Raw genomic sequence first — 5,919 nt, forward strand, 5'->3', positions numbered from 1 at the left:
TACTCGTGTTGCAGGTAACATAGGTAAATAGCCAGCTATATAGTAGTTTTGTTTGATGCACTGGCTGATGCAAGGTGGCGGAAATGTCATGGGATCACGGGAGTAGTGTCTACTTCGCCCGCTTAGAAAAAATTCCGCTGCAGAGCAATGTTACATAGAACACAGGTTTGTGTATTCAGTTTTAAGAAAGAGATGCTACAGTCTTAGTAAAGAACAACGGACTGTAATAGATTAAGATATGATTTGGGGATAAATTCCATAATTGAAATCACAAAGTATTAACAAGATGTATTATTAGTATAACAAAAAAACATGTTAGGAACATATTGAGAACCCGAGGATTAGGAAAAAAAAAATCACTTGTGTATGGACGTAATATAAAGAAATGATAGTCTAGTAACAAGTAGTGGATTAGACTATAACTCAACCTACTAATAGTAGTATAAGGTTGGTGACCCGCCGCAAGGGCGGGAGGTGTCACAGACGTGAACACAGCTTTTCCACCGGTTACAAAACACTAGGAAAACAAGCAATACAATCTCTAAGTTGGAGAATGAAGAGGGCTTTATTGTGAAGGAGAAGGATGAGATCGTAAAGGCGATTTCAGTGGCATTGAAGGCTTGACTTGGAGCCCAGTTTGGAATTGGCTGCAGATTCTTTGGAAAAACCATTCGAAGAAGATGAAATTAAACGAGCTTTTATCAGTTTTCATGGTAATAAGGCTCCAGGATTGGATAATTTTACACTTTTCTTTTTTTCAAGAATGCTGGGAGTTTGTTAAAGGGGAAATGATGAAGTCTGTTGAGGAATTTTAGAGTGCAGGGATTATTAATAACATCACCAATGAGACTTAAATCTGTTTGATTCCAAAAAAGGCCAAATTCTTACAGAAATAAAGATTTCAGGTCTATTAGCTGGGTATTGAGTCTATACAAAATTATTTCAAAAGTTTTCTCAAATAGACTCAAGGTTGCTCTTGAGGATACAATTTTAGAAGTTCAAGGGGCTTTTCTTGAGGGGTGGCAGATTTTGGATCTTGTCTTGGTGACAAAAGAAGTGGTGGAAGAATTTAGGTCCTGGGGTCGAGAGGGAGTAGTGGTTTAAGATTGGTTTCGAAAAGGCCTATGACCACATTGAGTGAAAGTTCCTAGATTTTGTGATGGCGAGTAAAGGGTTTGGAGTTAGATGGTGAAGGTGGATCTCAGGCTGTCTTAGCTAAGTTTCATATTCAGTGATGTCTAACGGAAGGCCTGGGTCTAGGGGTAAATTAGTAGCTTCTAGAGGTCTTAGGAAGGGTGATCCATTGTCCCTTTATTTATTCACACTTGTAGTGAATGTGTTAAGCAGATTAGTGGATAGAACTGCTGAAGCTTCTCTCTGCAAACCACTTATAGTGGCGCAATCAAATATCAAAATCAGCCAACTACAATTCGCTGATGATACTTTGTTTTTCAGCTGTCCAGAGGAGGAAAGTTTATCAAACTTATAATCCACTTTAAACATTTTTTGTTTAATAATTTAGGGCTGAACACTAATTTGGAGAAATGTATTATTTTGGGTATAAATTTGGCTATTGTCATCGTGGCAAGCCAAATATTTATGGCTTTCTCTTGGTGGAAACCCTCTGCAAGCAGCCGTTTGGGACCCGGTGCTATCTAGAGTGGCAAAAAGATTGGACGGGTAGAAAAAGTCTTTTTTTTATCAAAAAGTGATCGCCTAACTATTATTCAGTCGGTTTTAGCATCTCTGCCTGATGCAACACACATTTACTAGTTTCCTATTTAGATTATTTACTTTATTATTTTACTTGCCTAGATTGATTTCCTAGTTTCCAATAATTTCGTTTCCTATTTCTACTCTCCCGTTTTAGTTGTTTTCTTTATTTTTGCATTACCAACATTATTTAATGGCTTATTGTAATTGTTTTGAATGAGTTCAATACAATTTTATCAGAATTATTCCCTGATTTTTAGACTTTGTCGTGTTGGTTCTTGAGCGTTTTTTCAGTTTCGTTTCGAAACAAACCTGCCGCTGCGCCAAATTGGTATCAGAGAGAGGATTTTTAACTTGATTTGATGGTTGAGGACGGTTTAAGTGGGAAACGAACCCTCAACGACTAAAGGCGGTCCGAGAAAATCGAGTAGCGACTCTATGGAATAGAAGAAACCGTTTGAAATCTTCGTAGATGATTTTGCTGTGGTGGTACCAAAAGGGGACGCGGACACATTGAGCGACAACCAGACCAACATGGTGACGGACCGGAGGGCGGTGACCTCAGCTCTGACAACGGCAAGGTGAGCTTGGCCGGTGAAACCCAAATCGCGCGGATTTGCAAACTAGGGCTCAACCACCTGTTGACCCAGACCTGGGGGTCGACGGCGGGTCATGGACGGCTTCAGTGACCATCGCCGAGCATATATCGGGCCGGAAATTGACAGCGGCGGCGCAAATGGCGCGGGTGTGGTCGTGAATCGCGGTTTTCACGAGCCCCATCCACTTCGGGTGTATGAGCGGGGGAATAGGGGAGTTCCTAGGCGGCGTGACGACGTCAACTTCTGGCGAGGGGTTTTGGCCGGCGATGGCGACGATACCGGACTGGTGGTGACTTTCCACAAGCGGCTGCACGGGTTTTTGACGATAGAGACGAACTTTTTTCACCTTCTCGAGAAAGAGGCTTGAGATGGTAATTTTCACCATCAACAGCAGGGAAAGCCTCACCAACGACAGCAATAAATGATGGATTATTCATCGGGAGAAGAAGATAAATTTCATTTTGACTATCTTGTTAACGATTGTGGTCAAAATAATTGAGAATTTAAGATGAAGATGGACTTGCCGAGTTACGATGAATGATTACACATTGAAGATTTTCTCGATTGGGATCAATACCGTCAATAATTTTTTTGATTATTTGAATATTTCAGAAAAAACCAAGTCAAGCTCGTGGCGTATAAGTTGAAAGGCGGAGCTTCTGCATGGTGGGAACAACTTCAATGTAATCGACAAAGACAAGGAAAGCAACGTGTTCGTACTTGGCCCAAGATGAAACGGTTATAAAAATGGCTATTTCTCGCTCCGGATTATCAAAAATTTTTGTACCAACAATATCAAAATTGACGGCAAGCCAACCGCACTGCGAACGACGAGTACACGGAGGAATTTATGGATTAAATGCCTGAGTTAATTTGTCTGAGATGGAGGATCAATTAATTGCTCTTTATGTTGGAGGCCTAAAGCTGGTTATTCGATCGAGTGGCTCTTCAAGGGGTTTGGATTATGGAAGATGCAACTAATTTTGCGATGAAAGTGAAAAGTCAAATCAATAGGTCCAGGGTGCGTACTCAGACTAACTTTTGGCGACCAATTCAAGAAGCTTCATCTACTTCGAAGGGTTCAACAACTTTGGGCAGCAGTGATACTAATAATAAAGATGCCCCTCCAACTCAAAATTCGGCGTAGAATTTAGGTGGAACGTCAGCCCCTGTTCGACCTAATACTCAAGGCCGAAATCAGCAGCAACGGGTCATTAATGAACCTTTATGTGCATCCTAATATTGGGAAATGTTTCCGATGCAACCAAACAGGTCATCTTTCAAATAATTGTCTGAACAAACGATCAGTTAACTTTGCAAAAGAAGATGGCGCGGTGACGAGGAATAGATTGTTTGAAGAAGATATCTATGAGGGTGCTGAGATTGCAGAAGGAGATGAGGGAAAAGAAGTGGCGTGCATTTGTTCTACGCCTTTTGCTCGCCGCAAAGAAGCCAGACGCCCTTAGCGACACAAAGTGGAGAGAAGAGAAAGAAGAATATTAAAGAATTCTTGTGAGGAAAACAGTTTTCAAAGAGGCAATTTTATGGAAACAAAAGATGAAGAAGACAAGATAGCTGAAAGAAGGAGATGACTATTCTAAGTGAGCAAGATTGTGATCAATAGAGATTGTGATCAATAAAGTTGAACGTGAGAGTGGGGAAATTTTAGACACTCTAGTTGAAATAGATAAAGGGAGATAGTGCCGTTGTATGAATCATTAAGTAGGAAAGGAGTATAGGGTGCTTTCAGGGAGTTGAATGGAGGCCAATCCAAGAGGAGAAAACAAGATGGATTGAAAGGCCATTCTTGGAGGGAGAAATTAAGAAAGCATTCTCTTTTTTTTTTTTTTCATGTGTTAAAGACAAGATTTTCGATGTGTTCTGATCAAAAGTGTTGGGATATGCTTAAAGGAGATTTATTGAAAGTGTTTCAAGAATTTGATAGGAGTGGGGTGATAAATAGAAACATTACTCATACGTTCCTTCGTCTCATTCCAAAGAAAGCGGATTCAAGAAAGATCAAGGATTTTAGACTAATTAGTTTGGTTTTTAGTTTTTACAAGATTATAGCTAAGGTCTTGGCCAACACTAGTCTTCAAGTTTTTGGAGGATACAATCTCTAAGAATCAAAGAGCTGTTGTACAAGGAAGACAGATATTGTATGGTGTTTTGGTTGCACGTGAGATTGTGGAAGATTATAGAGCGGATGGCAAGGAGAGTTTGGTGTTTAAGATTGACTTTGAGAAATCATATGATCATGTAAGTTGGTTTTTCTTGAAGGCTTGAAGCAAGTTTTGAAAAAAAAAAAAAAAAAAAAAAAAAAAAAAAAAAAGGGGTTTTGGTTCAAGATGGTCCAATTGGATTATGAGGTGCCTTAGGACTGCCAACTTCTCAATCACGATTAATTGTAAACGTAGAGGAAGATTTGGGGCAATCTAGGGGACTCAGGCAAGGAGATCCGTTATCAACATTCTTATTCACGGTGGTCGTGGATGGGTTGAGTAGATTGGTAGAGAAAGCTTGTGGTTGAGGTGGTAAATGGTTTTGTAGTAGGAAGAGAGCAGATCCAAATTTCTCATCTCCAATTTGCGGACGACACATTATTTTTCCTTGGAACTATTGAGAGGATTTTAAGACGGATGGATTTTCTGAAAATTTTTCTCTCTTTGTCTGAGTTTAAATATAAATTTGGTAAAAAGCGCGACAGGCATAAATATGGATGAAGGTGATTGAAAATTTGGTCCATGAAGTTGGGTGAAGTACCTAAGTTTACCATCAGTAGGTAACCCAACATTCAAAGAGTTTTGGAATAAGGTCATGGAGGTCTCGAAAAAGGTCGGACAAAATGAAAGAGTTTTTTTTATCCAGAGGCCGCGGCTTGACTTGGATCCAATCTGTTTTGCCAAGCATTCCAATATGTTTGTTGTCACTTTTCAAATTGCCGGTGTCAGCAGCAAAAGAATTAGAGAGCAAATTCAGGTGCTTCTTGGTGGCCTGGAAAGTATTTTACTTGGTAAGACGTAAGGTGGGCTTGGAGTTGGGAACTTTGTTAAGATAAAATCAAGCCTTGTTGGGGAAATGGTCGTGGAGGTTTTCTTTGGAATAAGATTCTGTATGGGCTACGGTTATTAGAAGCAAGTATGGGGCTCGTCAGAACAAAACCTTCAAGGTTTTCCGTTTTCTTTGATCGTTTTTAATTGGAAAGATTTGATAAAAAGATGAATTCTTAGTTTTTATCATATTTACTTTTTGTTTCTTTTTTTTTCCCTCGTATTTTGAGGATACTTTATGCTCTTGTAGCTACAAATGATAATGATCAAAAAGGTGTTTTCTTATATATATATATATTTATATATATAGTTTTTAATGGTTACGTTTTATTGATAATTACTATTAAATATAAAATTTTATGATTATCGTGATAAGAATTCAATTTCATTAATTGTCACAATTTTTTTGGTCAATTATATAATTTATTATAACATTCGGATTAATATCTTACAGCTTTCCCTCAAAAAATATATTACAGTAAAAACAATGATACCTATTGATAGGTAAATATTATGATAACCATTAAAATAACGCTCATATATATATATATATATAT

At 38.6% G+C, this 5,919-nt stretch overlaps 1 pseudogene; it reads right to left on the reverse strand.

Annotated features, from left to right (window-relative positions):
* Positions 1–2,935: 2,935 nt before the first annotated feature.
* The window catches only part of LOC21398501, a 5,177-nt pseudogene continuing 2,193 nt past the window's right edge, over positions 2,936–5,919 (reverse strand).

The sequence above is a fragment of the Morus notabilis genome, unplaced genomic scaffold (genome assembly GCF_000414095.1).
Source record: "Morus notabilis unplaced genomic scaffold, ASM41409v2 Scaffold1317, whole genome shotgun sequence".
NCBI lineage: Eukaryota > Viridiplantae > Streptophyta > Magnoliopsida > Rosales > Moraceae > Morus > Morus notabilis.